A 17,340-nucleotide genomic window follows, 5' to 3' on the forward strand; every position below is an offset into this window, starting at 1 on the left:
TGCTAAGTCCTATGGGGTAGGGCAGTGGTTCTCAATCTGTGGTCCGGGAACCCATTGGGGTCCACAAAGTCTGCTCAGCAGGTCCAGGACTGCTTAGAAAATTAAATAATATTAACAGATTAGGTCTCCAGATTTCAGTAATGACTCAGTGGGGTTCCCGAGATTCAACAATGATGCAGTGGGGGTTCCCGGGATCCATTAATGATAAAATGTGTCAAATGGTTGGGTACCACTGGGGTAGGGCGTGAAGACTCTGACGGAGATTTCAACTAAGTTCAAACTGATTATGAGTCATGCAGAGAAGAATTCCCAAGGTGGAAACCTGCTCCCCTGATCATAACTGGCCATGTGTTCTTGCACCCAATTGTCTACATTTCACCCTAACTTCTCTCCTGTCCTCCACCTCTGGCCCAAAAGAAGGAGCATGTTTTAAAAGTGGTATTACAATTATTGGATAGAGAATACGTGCAAAATATAGCATGGCAATTTCAAGGCTACACAGTTATTCCCCATTCCTAGTGGTTTAGCTTGCACGTGAACAGCGCTGGTGGGGTGTTACGTGGTAACAGTAATTATCTGTGCAGAGATTGCACCCCCGCAGTACTGTGCATCTCACAAGCAGGGCGTTGCTTGAGTCAAGCACAGTATCAGAACACAGAAGTCTAAATAAATTATCTCCCAAAGATATCAGCTCTTTCATAAGCACGATTCTCTTGAGACTACATTCCTCACCAACAATACTCCAACAGACAAAATCCTCTTTACAAGTTCTCCAAAGGCAAATCATTTGCAATGTCTATTCAGGTATCTCAGTATTTTAGGGATCTGGAAATATATCTGTACTGAAATGTTTGTATTTGAATTCTAAAGGGCTTGTAGTTACCTCTGAAATGAATGTGATTATATTAGATTCTTCATTTATGTTTGTGCAAAAAGAGCAGTTGGCCACATGAAGATATCCTTACTATTAACACGACTTTTATTTTGCTGCATATTAAGCAAGTCCCATGGTCTTTCAGATCTTCCATATGTATTGCTGATGCTTTCTGTACTTTGAAAAATGCTGCACATCTCTCATACAGTGAACAATGCCAACCTGTTCTTTTTCAACTGTACTCAAATGACATGAAACAAAAGTCCCTGTGCAAAGATATGTCATCCTATTGTTAAAGCACTTAGGGGCTTCACATGTACTTTTTAGAAAATACAGCCACATACCACCCGTTACTATGTGCTGCCTTGTGCCTTTTAATAGTGATAATTCCTGTTTGGAAGCCTCTCCCAATCTGGTTTGCGTTTAAAAACATAATTTACACTTTGCCTAAAATCTTTATGGTGTTTTGCACACACCCAAGTGCGCCCTTACTTGTTTCTTAGTCTGGAATAAATGCACACCTTTGTAACAGATTATTAATGCATTTTATAAGTATTTATTAAACTGTTGATTGAAGACTTCATACTCAGATGTACTTCTTCAGAGTCTGCTCTTATGTTGAAGTGACTGGTTCACACAGTTCTTCATTCAGTGTATGAGTCATACTAAGTATTTGCCACGACGTAGGTGTCACTGTGCTTGGGGTACTCGGAAGTCCCAGCAGAAAGGATGGTGCAAATACCTCCTGTTGTAGTGAGCAAGTTTTGGTTGTTTCTTTGTACCATCTGTAAAGCCCACTTATGAATTTTGAAACTCTTTCACCCTTTTTAAGGGTTCCTGAGTGCGCCACTAAGACACCTTTAGAGGGTGTATACCTACACACACTCTGCAGGGTAGCGCAGCAAAACACCAGAAAAAACAAGCATTTGCAATTCATTGGGTCCCGCGTTTGCTCGAGTTAGAGCTATTACCGTTGTAAATTCCTAACTGGACTTTTCTGGACACATAAATTGAAAATGAAAAGTAAAACAGTTGACATAAGCAAGTCAATTCAAAGCCCCACGGCCGCCATGAGCGTGAGCACAAGAGTTATTGGCTCTCTGCGTGAATGTCTAGAAAGGATCGCTGCTGGGATGAAAGGCAAACTGGAGGAGAGCCATAACAGAAGGAAGGGTGACATAGTGTGATGGCCAACAAAAATGTTCACTTAGTGAAATCAACTAGGAGGGAACTCATCATACAAAGGAGGGACATTTCACAAAATGCACCAATAAAAATGAAGAATTTAAGACAAGCACAACAAAGAATGAATAGCAGTAGTGGGTGTGCTTAAAAGCCCACAGAGAGATTACAATAGGCCAGAGGGCGCTTGCCCTCACAACCCTAAAAAGTCATTATGGAGGATGAAGAGGTTTCTCCTATTGCAAATGCACATTGTGGATTGTGATGCCCGACCACCTCAGAGCACAGCCAAATCTTCTACACACAGCTTAATACCTGTGTCCCCCCCACACCATCCACTGCTTTATTAACTCCTTCTGTCACCTTCTTCATTAAGGTTCATGCATGCTTGACACTAGCTTCAAGATGCCAATTCACATTCACGTGCTTTACAAAACATTAACATTAACATTTAGAGGCTACTCGTTGTGGTTGGTTAGGTGGTAGAGTGTGGATTTTAGGTAGGAATTTTGCCATCATTTGCTGAAGATCAGAGGGTGCTCTCAAGGTGTGACAGTAAACTGGTAGCATTGTAATTCAAAGGGATGTGAACAGAAGAAAGAACTGTTTTGAGTACACTTCCCCATCTCTAAGTAAGCAGCTATTCCATATGCATGTTCGGAACACTTTATGTTTGAAGAGGTAATGGAAGAGCTTGGGTATTGTGCATGAGGACTGGGAAAATGCTCTGAAGGTGAGACAATGAGTGCTTAGTTTGTTTAAAAAATATATGCATTCATTAAAAAAAGAGTGCCGGACTAGGGTATGTCTGAGCCAGAGAGAGGTTTCATCTGCAATGACACCAATTTCGATTTGCTGTAATTGAAGTGGCATATCATGAAAAAACACATCATGATAATGATACATGTATGTAGGAAAATGGGTTTCTCATTGATTAAAGTGAGGACCCTTCTCTAGCAACAGCAACAATCCTTGTCAGGGTGAACCACAAAAGTTGTTAAATTAAACAGTGGTTTACCCTGTGGTAGGCCTGTTCAAAAACATTCACGCTTAACTTAAAGGTACTGTGTTATTTATGCAGCACTCAAACAGTAATAAAGTAAAAACACAACACAAGAAAAATCCCACACCAATGAAAATAGAGACAACTCTAATGAAAAAAATCACCAAAAACAAATTAAATACAATGAGTAGAAGTAGAGATACACGATTTTGCATTTTGAGGTAGGTATAGGTATATAGGTATAGCACCTAAAAATACTAAACATGCGTGTCTGGCCATGCAAGACCGGGGCAAAGGCAAACGTTAACACAAATTGCGATGGAGTGCAGTGTGGCTATGCAAGGTGGATTGGGCCCGGTCTCAGCTTACCTTTAAATTTAGAAGACATTTTGAAGAAAAGTTTCTGAGAAGGTAACATTCAGCAAGGCAAGGCAGCCAGTGGTGTCCAAGGAGGAGGCATCATAATTGGGGAGCCACGTTTGGACTTTGTCACTTTTTTGGAAGTCGAAAATCTCCAGCAGGACAAAGATGCATGTTGTAGTTGATGGGAGCTCCACAAGGCCGGATTCACCTTCTAAGAGGCATTTCTCCAGTTCCTGTATGATAGAGGGTTTCTGGACCAGAATAAGACAGCACTAATAAACTGACATGCACACAACTGTAGGCAATGGTAATATTCCTTGGTGCTTTTGTATTCTGTCACTTATGATATATAAATATGCAAACATGGATTACATTTTAACAAGTACAATTGAAAGTTGAGGAAGGGCAGATCTGTAAGTTGATCAGTGGTGTAACATAAGTCCCTGCAGGCTCCACAGTACAGGGGGCCCCTGAGCTTCAGGAGGCCCCCTCGGCACAGCTGGCACTGTGCACGGGTGGCAGGCCCCTGGCCTGAGGGCTCCTGATGGGATCCAAAAGTGCCCCTTACATGTACTTTGCAAAGGGCTCCTCAAGATTTGATACACTGCTGAGGCTAATGGACAGGAAATGATCACCTGTGCCGTTGAGTCTACTCTTAACTGCAACACATAAGTAAATTAACAAGGACACAACCAAGCAAAATGAATGTCAAAATCCACAGCAATTGAAAATTGTTCCCTAGTGCAGAAAATGGAATGGTTTAAAAGGGCGCCCATATTGAAAAGCAAGTGTGTTTAAAGCAATGTATGTATAAAACAGCTATGGAAACAAGTGAATGTAATGCCACCACAATAGGAAATGGGGTCAAATTAAAATATAATCAAATTACAAATAAATAATGACTCTCAAATCCAAATGAGAGAAATAGGGAAAAGGATGTGAGATGTGTCATGTATCAAACAAAACCGTGAAAACACCTAAAAATGGTACCTTATCGGAATGTAAGAAATTATCAAGCAATGTAATCCCCAAACATAGAAAGATGGACTGAAGTACAGCAGTAAAGCAAAAAGAAAGCCACCTAAAGAGGAAGTTACAATAAGTTAAACATGGAATGAAAAATCTAATTTAGGTAGAAAATGATTCCCAAAAACAAAGAATGTTAACTTGGAAAAATAGAAGATCACTACCAGTGGTTATAATGGTGTGGTTAATTAATGCATTTGTGTTAGAAATGGTGTTTCTGGTTGGCGAGGATATGCACCTCAGCCAGGCAAAACCTACCCACTCTAGTCAGGGCTTGGGAGTTACACGTCCAAGATAACCCCTGCTCACCCCCTTGGTAGCTTGGCACGAGCAGTCAGACTTAACCTGGAGGCAACACACAACACACGTGACGCAAAATATACACCACAAAGTAAACACAACACTGAGCTATGTAAAAATCTGTATTGCACAAAACATAATTAGACCAACATTACACTTAAGTAATACCATGCTACCTTAGCAGTTGTCAGAAGGTTACACAAATCACTAATACTCTGCAAGAATATGCAGTTGTCACATTAGAACACGTAAGTACTCAGGATTCTGCAACATAAGCAGTAGTCAGGAATTAGAGTAAAGGATATATGCACTTGTCATGAACAATTCCTAAATACCCATAAAAGGAACATTAGAGAATATACCACAAGTCATATCAGTACATAACATCTAGACATGCCCATAAAAGGAACATTAGCACATATATGTGGAACCAATAAACAGGTAGGAAATAACAAGCATCTACAAGTCTGTATTAGGCTCCTAGAGCCTAGATTTCCTAAAGAGTACCTGGGTTTTGGTAGGTGAGGCACTTCCAGTGCCTAACGACGAACACGGGGCCCCCGGCGCTCCTGTGCACGAAAAGGGGGCCTACTGCGTGGTGGAGGGCCTGCCTCGGCCTCCTCACACCCTGTCCGTGGGGTGGGGGCCGGGCGTGGCCCAGCAACAAGTTGCGGTGTAAACGGCGTGAAGGGACCTCCGCTGAGGTCTCCGTCCCCATTTTGGTGGGTATGGAAAAAAAAATGCCCAAAATTAGGAGCGTTCCGTTCCTAGTGCAGCGACTGGGGAAGGGGGCACTCCCCGCGCCTTCCCCGAGTCCTGCCGTGTAACAAGAAGGAGCTCGGACCCCTCCAGGGGCCCGAAGGAAAGACTCGCCGGCACCCGATGTGGTGCACGAGTCAGGGGAAGCTGCTCCCAAGCCGCTGGGAGGCTTCCCTGTAGGGACGCAGGCGGCTGGTGCCCCCGGGGGCACTGCCAGCAGCGGGAGGAACCTCGGGGCGCAGAGATGAGAGCGCCTGCTCCGGATCCGTTGTTTGTGTGCCCCAGGAGCACTGAGTGCAGCGTGATCACCGAGCTTCGAGGAAAGTGACAAACCCGGCTGCGGCGGTGATCCGGGGGAAATAAATCAATCGCTTCCAAAGCGCTGAAGGAAGTTTTGGGCCCCGGGCTGCGGTGGTGTCCTGGGGCAGAGGAAAAGTGCTTTTAGGGTGCTCAGGGCCAAGTTAAAGCCTGGGCTGCGGCGGTGATCTCGGGATACCAAAACAAAAGCACTTTTTACAGCGCTGAAGCCCACAGAGATCGGTGCAGGGGTCAGGGGCACAGCACCCTGCCCCTGGGAGTAATCAGGAGCCAAAGGAGCACAGGGCTGGAGGGCCCAACTACAGACCAGCACAAGGGGTGCAGATGGTAGCAGGTCCTCCTAGTGACCAGGCAGGTCACAGGTCAGCACAATAGCAGCAGTCCAAAGTGGTTTCCTGGTGAGTCCATTCATCAGCGTTCTGTGTCCAGTTTCAGGTTCCAAGAAGGTTCAAATTGTGGGGAAAATTCTCCTGTACTTATAGTCAGTTCTTACAGTGTTTTTCAATGGTAGGGAGAGGAGGTTCCAGCCAGTTACAACTGGTTCTGGGAGTGCCCCCTCTCTCCTTTCAGCACAGGCTCCAAACATCAGTGGGGGGTTAACGGCCTTATTGTGTGAGGCTAGGGCACAGTCTTTACAAATGCAGGTGTGCCCCGCCTCTCCCTTCTCTCAGCCCAGGAAGGCTTTACAATATGTAGATGCACCTCTGTGTCACCTCCACCCTCCCTGTGTTCAGGCTGTCTGAGAAGTAAGCACAAAGCCCCAACTGTCAGTCTGCCCAGACGTTGATTGGAGACAAGCTGCAAAACACCAAAGTTATAAGCACAGATAAATGCGCACTTTCTAGAAGTGGCATTTCGGTGATAGTAATAAAAAATACACCTACACCAGTAAGCAGCATTTCTTACCACTGTCACAACCATACCAAACATGCCTATGCTACCTCTCATAAATCAGACAATACCCCTTACACCTAAGGCAGGGCATTTCCAATGCAATCCTATGAGAGGGCAGCACTCACAGCAGTGAGACACCAAGTTAGGCTGTTTGTCACTACCAGGACAGGCCACGCAACATGGCACATGTCCTGCCTTTCACATACATGGCACCCTGCCCAAAGGGCTAGCTAGGGCATACCTTAGGGGTGACTTACATGTAGTAAAAGGGGAGTTCTGGGCCTGGCAAGTAAATTTAGATGCCAGGTCCCTGTGGCAGAAAACTGTGCACACAGGCTCTGCGCTAGCAGGCCTTAGGTTTGAAAGGCTACTTTAGTGGGTGGCGCAAGCAGCGCTGCAGGCCCACTAGTAGCATTTAATTTACAGGCCCTGGGTATAGGAATAGCACTTTACAAGGGACTTATAGGTAAATTAAATATGCCAATTAGGTATAATCCAATCATACCAAATTTGTACGAGAGAGCACATGCACTTTAGCACTGGTTAGCAGTGAAAAAGTGCTCAGACTCAAAACGTCAGCCAACAAAGGTCAGAAAAATAAGGAGGCAAAAAGTCTGGGGAATTATCCTGCAAAAGGGCCAGGTCCAACAATTTGTATAGGGCCCAAATAGAAAACCACAAAAAACAACTACTGTGTATACTAAAGAAATCAAAAACATTAAGTAGACTAATCTACAAAGTAATTAAAACAATGAATCCATACAAAGTCATTCATAGTTGAATGACTGTGCCATTCAAGCATTAAGTTTAGTCCTGTGCTGGTGCTATCACACCCAAGTATCCATTTATAATTTTGTCTGTTCATGATGCCTTTTGTATGATATCCACATGCTGGTTTCCAGATGGTGCAGATTAATGAAATATAACAGAGGGATGTGTACTTTGAGTTGCTGTCAACAGTATAAATTATTTAATAGTTTATTTTTTAATTAGTTCAATCTGAGTTTGTGCGGCAAGCAATTGCCAAATTGTAACGAGCCACAATTGCAAGAATGCCCCAACTACCTCTGATGAAGGACTGCTTGGTGTCAGACCATAGACATCCACCAAGTTATATTTTGTATTCTGGCCTCTCTTAAAGCAAATGAAAGGCAGTCAAAAGTAAGATTACACACTTTTTTGAGAGGTTTAGCAATCCTGTTAACGAGAAGAAAAACATTAGTGACGCAAACCGATTTTTCATCCCTCTGTCTGCGTAGAAGCTTCACATGTTTTGTTCTAGTGGAAAATCAGGCATGTTTTATAGGGGTTTAAACATGGACAACTAGGTTTTAGCTTAAAATATTCACCTCAGCAGGGGAGGGGCAGCAACACATATTTAAAGCTTAACCTCTCCTTAATCAGTGACCCTTCACTGAACAATTAAAATAAAAACCACCTAACACTCTATGCATCTGCATTTGCACTATTAACACAGAACCAGCATCTCTTTTCCCAATAATAGATGTGCTGAAAAAAATCAGCAATAATAAACCACATCTCACGAGGGAGGTGGCAGTGTCTCTAAGTTCCATCAATAAGGTTGTGGAATTGCAGCTGGTGATGTAAGGTATGGTAACATTCTTTATTTAGGTTAAGGCAAACCATTACAATATACACATTTCAAAGATATCAAGATCAAACATATTAAAAATATACAATAGAGCAGGACTAATAGTAAGCACCCGACCTATCAAAAAAGGTGAATCAAAAGAAATATTAATACATTCAGTTTCAAATGTTCATCTTATTATAAACTTTGATACATTATCAAAAGATTGCATTATGCCCCCTAAGGTGCTTCTTGCATTGCCTTGAAAATAGATCTTGCCTTATTCCCCAAAACAGCTGCAACCTAGAATAGAGGAATTTTCACCTTAACAATGTTCTCTTTAAATCAAACAGCAAAGGATATAAATATATAAACAGATTATGTACTTTTAAATAAATATATCTATATTTATACGTCCAGATTTGTTCTAAACAATAGTCATCTTATCCTATCAGTGTTTCCACTCTAGGAAGCCTCAACTAGCAAAAAAGGTGTGAAATATTGGCAACAACAAAATATGTATATTTGAATTGAAGAGCTAATGTTATGTTCAGATATATTTTCCACATAGAGGTATAAAAGTAAAAGTATACTCTATGTGTTGATATTTTATACACAACTAAATATTATTGATCAGAACTATCTCCTTAGCAATACACAGAAGAGTGTTTGTTGCAGAAATAGTCAAACTGTCCATGTAGGTAGATTGTAGGAAGATACCAAATAGTCAAAATGTAGATAAATCATTGAGATTTTCACTCTTAGTTGATTCTTTTGTAGTCGGTAGAACATAACATATTTAAGAGCTTACTCCTTTAATGAAAAGTTTCAACTGTCCATTGATCAGCCTCTGCTAATATAGAGATTTGTTTGAATATTGAGAGGTGTTAATCACTGAGATTCCACAATCTCTCAAGTGATTTTATACTACTACTATACAGCATTTTATTAATCTGAAAGGCATCTAGAGCCTCGTCGATGTCTCCAAATGTGATCAAGAACCTCTCCTGCCCCTCAATCCTGTAGGTACACATGCATACACTGAATGTAGTAAGGGATAATAAATCAATGATTTGTGAATTGAGGATGCTTTGACCTTATTCTATTAGAGTATACATCACTGTCCAGTCTGATACCAGGACCCTCAGTAGTATTTAGATCATGAAGAGGTAGGAGACTGCACAATGCGGTACGTCCTAAAGGGCAGATTTATGAAAAGTGGCGCTGCACATAGTGCAGCACCACTATTCCTGCACCCTTTTCTCCACCCTTTAGCGCCCACCTAATGCTACCGTGGTAGCGCCGTATTTAAAATACAGCGCACCATGGTGGTAGTTAGGATGACTAGGGTCATCATTTTTAAGGCTAGTCCGGTGCTTTGCTGGAATAGCTTTAAAAATAATTATGCTAATCCGGCAAAGCACCCAAAGGCTCATTGTAATCAATGGGAGCCTCCTTTTAATGCCTGCACTTAGCAGGGGTTAAAAATGCAGATACAAATAGTGCAAAGGAATCTCATAGATTTCTTTGCGCCATTTTTACTGCCCCCCTATCGCCAGAACGCCCCCCCCTCTTTGCATACATTATGCCAGGCGCCGGCATATTGTGGCACAAGGGGCTACAAAGTGGCACAATGCAAACATTGTGCCACTTTGCAAATATGGTGCAGTGTTTTTAGCCTTGTTGGCCACATTTGTGTCATAAAAGATTACGCAATTGTGGTGCAAGGAGGCCCTAGGGGCTTTTAGATATACCCCTACGTCCATACACGTATACATATACAAACAGAGCAGGCAGCCTCATTCTTTCCAAGGACCTTTCTTTGGGAGGTGTAGAGTTGATAAATGGTGCATCTTGAAACATATTTGTCAAATATTTTGATGACTAAAACAATAGGTTACATAGCTTTGTAAAGTGGGAGGCTGAAGACTTACTCTACCAACACCAAAGCATTACTATGGTGGCCCTAGTTTCGCCTCCTTACTAAACCAATCTTGAGGAGGCGCCTCTGTCGGAGAATTTAGTAGTAACACCACTGCCAAAGGAGGATTTACCCAGACTACGTCTCCGGGAACCGACAAGTGTGCTTCAACACGCCCCTCACTGTCACAGCAAACTTTGACAAAATATCTCACCTGTTCCAACTCTCCCAGAACTTAGTAAGTCAAGAAAGGCTCAGAACGAGGGCGCAGGAGAGGAACCCAATACCGACAGTGGCAATAACTTTCAAGGCTACCGGATCTCAAAACAGGACCAGCTGCACAATGCCACTGCCTCAAGCAACCCCTACGAGCCCTCTGCTGATCCGGCGCAACTGTGGCCCAAGCGCTACAGCAACTTTGTTGCACCCAGAATACAAATCGAGAGGCACATTTGACCTGGTGAACTGCGGGAACATTCTATGGCTGCTAGGACAGCTTCCTGAGACCGCAAATCTTACCTCAGCGGATATGGTCCCAGCAGAATTTATCCCACCCTCGGCACCCCAGAAGAATGAAGTAACCAAAGTGACCTGGACCTCGGCAGAGGTAGCAGAGCAAGTGCTTGGAGTAGGTGCAACTCTCCAGAGCTGGGGAATACATACAACCCCCGCAGCACACCCTGCTTACCCACATCTTCTATTAAACTGACACCGTAGCAGAGGGTTTCAACCATCACCCAATGCCTTCAATAAGAGTCAAAGAATTCAAGGGAACTCTCATGGTAGGATGCTCTCCCCTCGGGGAGCCCCACTTAGCACAGCACCCACACCCTGCTCCAGAGCTCACCCTTCCTAACAACTGGAGCTGGCTACCCAGCACCCTGAGCATAGGACCAGGACAATCATGATGGGACAGGCCACATACCAGCAACCAAGAACACAATTCCTATTTTGCAATACTCCTGGAACCTTAATGGGCTGCTGGACAAATTGGAGGACAAGTGCCTACTTAACTATCTAACGTCATTACAGATAATAATGTTGCAAGAGACCTGGACAGAATCCCGGATTTTTTAGCTATCGTGACCCGGCAACAAGGAGGGCTCGTTTTGAGCACTTGAGTGGCGGGCTCATCACATATCTCAGTTCAACAATGAAGGGGCACCACCACATGCCCCCAGTGACGTTCAACAATCTGTGACAGTTTTTCTCTCTGCGACACAAGGCTCCTCTACCCTCCATCTAGACCTATTGAACACCTATATCCCACCAGGGAAAACCTGCAAACTAGAAGCTGCACGACTGTTGAAAGAGTATTTTGAAGAACTATTTAATAATGTTCCATGTCCCCAATTGATTCTAGGTGGTGATTTCAACATGAACCTACTGGGACCTGAGCTTTCTGATGAAGCCACCACAGCGCAGAACTTCTTCTGGCAGATACCAGACCAAATTCCACCTGGAATTTGCAAAAGGGACAGGCTAGGGAAACAACTCATAGAAGATCTTGAAGCAATGTGCCTTCTATCTGTCAATGGACGCTACAGTACGGATCAACCTCCTTTATTTAAATTTTGTAATCAAAAGGCGTGAACGATAATAGATCATACGATCGTATCTCTACCCCTGTTCGGCCAAATTGTGAAATTTCAGGTAGCATGCAGAGGGGAGAGCAACCACTTACCGCAAGAGCTGCATTGTATTCACCCAATTGAACATCTTGAACCTACAGATGCGTTGCAGCGAGCACCATATACAACCAACGGGAGGTGAACTGAGTGGTCCTTAAAGACCACTCCTGCGCTGGCAGAAATAGCCAAGCGAATGTGGTCCCTTAAACTGAACCTCGCAGGCCCTGAGCAAACACCACAAGCAGCCTGGGACAAGTTTGTAGCAGAGATTGTGGAGTCCTACCAGCAGCAGTTACACGGAATAAGATCCTACAGCTCACAAAGCCCAACATCCAGAAGGTACACAAAGATGCTTAAACAAAATCTAAACATCGCCCTTCGCCATCTTCAGAAAGAACCTCGAAACGAGGACCTAAGAGCACTGGTCTCCACCTCCAGACTGGCCTATAGAGGCCACCTATGGGCAGACCAAAGAGACAAGGCAGCCGGGCTAGCAGGAAAGTTCCTGCACGCATCAAAGACAAATCAGCGCATGCAGTTTTGGAGGCTTATAAATAGCCTAAGCTCTGCAATACACACTAGGCCCATAATTAACATCTCTGAGCCCATCTGGTATCAGCACCTCTCCTGCCATTTTGGCTTTCCAATCAAGTGCCACACAGGCAAGGGTGCCTGCCCCCAGGCAAAAGGATTAGCCTGTAGCCCCACCGGCTCTTCCAAACAACAACGCAGTTGCTTTCCAATTCACTCCCAAACAACGAGGAAGAGAATTATTAAGTGCCGGACTGAGGGAGCCCAGGGACCCAATGGTGTCCCTACCGCCCTATACAAAGAAAGTGCGGACTGAGGGAGCCCAGGGACCCAATGGTGTCCCTACCGCCCTATACAAAGAAGATCCATACTTTTGGGCAAAGCACCTCTCAACACTTTACAATTGCATTCTCATTACTAACATCATAACGCAAGCATGGAGAGGTTCAACCATCACCCCTATCTTCAAAGGAGGTGCGACCAACAACTTAGCAAACTACCACCTATTGCACTTCTAGATGTTGAATCCAAAATCTTTGCAGGGCTGCTGTCAATAACCTGATCCCATTTAACCAAAATGGATTCTTTAGAGGCATGCGTAGGACTGCCAACCTTATAGCCAATACACTATTATTTGATCAATGTCAAGATGCCAAGAAGTCCCTCTTTCTTTCGTTTATAGACTACAAAGCTGCATTTGATTGAGTAGAAAGAGGAAAACTATGGTCTAAACTCGCAAACTGGGGCATTCCACCCCAGCTGTTGAAAGCAATTGTCCTCCTCCACACAGATACTTGGGTGAGGGTCAAATTGGGTGGCGGGATGCACCTCTCTAGGAAAATTCCCACCCTCCAGGGTCTGCTCCAGGGATGTGTACTTGCACCCCCTCTTATTAATCTGTTTTTGGCTGATTTACCAGTGGAAGTGGACGAGGTGAATTCGCATCCACGAAGGTTGGGGCAAACTGCTACGATAAGCTTGTTGTACGCCGACGATCTCATCCTTTTCAGTCACTCTAGCATAGGCCTGCAGAGGCTACTCAATGCAACAGCTGAATTCTTGGAAAAAAATGCTCTCCTCATCAACCTGAATAAATAAAAAATCATGCCCTTCAAGACGACCGAGCGGCTGCGATGCCAGTGGTGCTTGGGTAACAACAAGGTTGAAACAGTGCGCAAATATAAGTACCTAGGGGTTCTTCTTGACAGCAATGGCTCTTTCAAACCCCACCTGGAGTCCCTGAAGCAGAAATCCATCTCGCTCGCACTCACATTCAATAGTGTCAAAAAAGCAACAGGTACTTCAACCTACCTGCCGCTATTAAAGGTCATCCAAGCCAAATTAATTCAAAAAATCACATATGGCAGCGAAGCTCTAAGAGGCTGTGGTGACGAGCATCTGGACAAAATGATCGCCAAGCTCTTCAAGAGGCTGTTCAGTTTACCAAATTATGTTTCACCGGCCCAAGTCGGTCAAGCATTTGGTTAGGCAGTCTCTAGCAAGGAAAGGGGCATTTATCAACCTAAGCCATAAACTTAAGGCAGCAAGGGAAAGCTCTCTAAGCTTGTTTATTTGGGCGAAAATGACTACGGACCCCAATTCCCCCTATTGTCTCTACCTTGAATCTCTCTGACAACACTGGACCTGGTAACCCCAACTCAGCTCACACCACCTAGTCAAACGAGCAATGAAAGCAAGTTTCAAGTCTCTCTCACATCTTCAGGATAAAGAGTCTGTATTGAAACAAAGCCAAGCTTGTCTGGTTTTATTATCATGCAGCAGTCTAACCTCACAATTCTATCTGGGAGCAGCAGTTAATCCATGGACCAGAGCAACCTTTATGAAATACTAAATGGGCTGCCTTCCAACATTCGCACACCTCCCTGGGTAGACACAAGTCAATATGGCGGGCACCTGTCGACTATGTGGGCTGGCTCTGGAAACACTGATCCATCAGATATGCCTGTGCAAGAGCACCACAATGGATCGTAACAGGCTCTTACGACCAGTCTGGCTTCAAAGGGAGCTGCATAGGTGCAGACCGGCTGGCAGGCTTTAAAGAGGACGACGTGCAGCTCAGCTGCAGACTGGCTGAATTCTTAGAAAAATTAGGGCGCCATCTCCAAGAGACCAAACAAGCAAGACAAGCGCTCACAACTAGCCAGAAAGCAACTTCGTAATGCTCCACAACTCAGCTGAATATTTTTAACTCAAAACTTATTTTATTATTGTATTTTACGATTTTTTTTTTCTCTTCTTTTTTTTTCTTTCTGTGTATTGGTTTTAACTAACCGAACACACTGATAAATAAATAATAATAAAATAATAATAAACTTCAAATTATTTATGATGAATCAGCTTTCACTCACAAACAGAAACTCTCTCACTCCAACATCCTCCCATCCGCAACAAAAAAAGCATTTTCCCTTCCCACATCCCACTCCATTTATAGAGCTGTTTTGGTTGGCCTCATGTATTTTTTGAAGGCCCCTTTGACGTGGGATAGCCAGTCCAGATTGGCCCCACCCATCCCAAGATCTCAAGAGATTGCAGGAATGGCAACCATCTTAGGGAAATTATTATAAATACCATGCCCTATTGAGGCCATGCTTGGCCTCAAGGCTTCCCAGTGACAGGATATCTACTCTCCCTCTCTCTCCCTCTCCCTACTAACCTGCATCCCTGAACCTGGATTGGAGCTCTTTTGCACTCCATGCTCTCACATGCGATCCTGCTCCTCTTCCAAGGAGTCATCTCAGAATCTCCTGCAACAAAAGGAAGGAAAGAATCAAGTACAATGTAGCAAGACACATTACTTCACAGCAACAGCAATAACATAGGTTAGTGTGCGCACTAAGGACATTTGCATGACAAAAGACAAGAGGCTGAAATACAAAGCTAGAACATTGCTTTTCAAATAAGACTGTGGGGATATTGGTCATTTCAAGAAACTGTTAAGAACCAAGACTTGTAGAGGAGGTATTTTTTAGGGGCAAGACCTAGATGGAGAGCCGATATGAATGTTTTCTTTGTCATGCTCTGAAGTGTAACTAATCATGACTCTTTGTATTGTTTATAGTAGGGGTAACATGGTATTGCAGGAAGATAATTGACCACAAAAATGTGACAATCCCCTGTAAGAGCAAAAAAAAAAAAAACTAATGGTGTTGTCTCTACGCCTACACAAGCTTAGGTAATAGTGGTGGTTCCAGAAAAGAAGGACAGATTTGGGATAAGATTGGGAGGTGGGCTTTTAAGACAGAAGTCAAGTTGAGGTCTAATGGTTATCCTCTGTTGCTCTCAATCTTGATATGCAAAAGAGATGCACTAAACCTGAAAACTCCAGCGGATGATTGCTAAGGTAGGATCTTCCCTGATTGGAAAGCACTGATGCCAAGAAGTAGAAGATGTTGTGTCCTTCTCTCTTCTGCTCTCATCGCTCTCACTGTTTTCCCTCACCTTTTCCTCAGGTGCCTTATTTCATGTACACTTACGTTTGCTGCATGTGTGAAGATTGGCTCTCGAGGGGATTGGTGGCCAGACTTTGCCTCTGCAGACCCTAAAGGACCCAGGTCAGTAGTACTGCTACTTTGGCAGGCAGTGGGACTAAGGCACAAGCTAAATGAGGGAGTAGATCAAAAAAACCAATGTATTAGAAATTGGACTGAGATCATATAACATAGAGCTAGAAGTTGCATCAAGTTAGCATTAAGACTACTTTAGAATTGTGGCTGCTCAATTACATTTATTTTTAACTATAGGCTGTAAGACAATGTGGATGATGGAATATGATAACCCTCAGGAAAGATCAGAAGAGTGAGGCACTAGTCCAATGAGACACAGATCAAAGGAGTGGAGCATGAGCTAGATTTTGGAGACATGAACAAAGGCACAAGAGCAGATCAAATCTAAAACTGGGGGAGCCTAGAAGATGAGAAAGGTAATCTATGCATATTGTAGACAGCACAAGATGAATGAGAGAAGGGATGGAGGCAGATAAGTTAAATGCCTTAGATTAGGGTATGCACCTAGTCACAGTAGAGATCAAATACTGTAACAAGGCACATGATCTATGTCAGAGGAGGTTGAAACACACAATGAACAATGGAGATGAGAGCAATTGAAGGCAGATGAATGAGAGAAGTAAAATACATAGTTCATGGAAGAGTGGGGACTCAGGAACAACATGGATGAAACCGAGCAGAATATCTCAAGATGATATGACAGTGGTATAACATACAGGGCACAAGAGTGGTAAGAGATGGCTGCAAGCCCAAAGCTATATGAGAAAAACAGGAGAAATGTAAAATGTGGATTAGAGAGTGAACTCAATGCACAAGGTGGATGTGAGGAGGGGCTAAAGAAGACTATAGATGATGTAGTTGAGATAAAATAAGGTTTATAAAGAAAACTCCATTCTTTGGCACAGTGGCTCAAACTCTTACATACAATATAATGCAAATGGGAGTTCAACTGGGTCATCATCCAACACATAGCCCCTATTACGACCCTGGAGGTCTTAAGACTGCCAGGGCCACAGTGGCGGTCCAACATCCACAATTATAACCATGGTGGTTGTGCCTCGGTTGGACCGCCAGCACTGCCACTTCTCCACTGGAGGGGCTGACGGTCCTGATCCGCAAGGGTAGCGATGCAAGCAGCGCTGCCCTGGGGATTACAAGTCCACTATCTACCAGCTTTTACATGGCGTAACAGTGCAGTGTAAAAGCTGGCGGAGACCGGGTGCAGGAGCCCCCGTGGCCAGCCCCATAGACAGTGAACAGCGCAACAGCTGCTAGTGCACCCTACACACTGCAACATTTCCGCCAGCTTAAGTATGAGACAGCGTCAATGTTGTGGGCTGTTTCCCGCTGAGCCAGCAGTCGGAGATAGGGGCTGCCAGAAGGGGACCTCACTGGCGATAACCCAACCGCAGGAGTTTGGTGG

Source organism: Pleurodeles waltl, chromosome 3_1 (assembly GCF_031143425.1).
Source record: "Pleurodeles waltl isolate 20211129_DDA chromosome 3_1, aPleWal1.hap1.20221129, whole genome shotgun sequence".
Taxonomy (NCBI): domain Eukaryota; kingdom Metazoa; phylum Chordata; class Amphibia; order Caudata; family Salamandridae; genus Pleurodeles; species Pleurodeles waltl.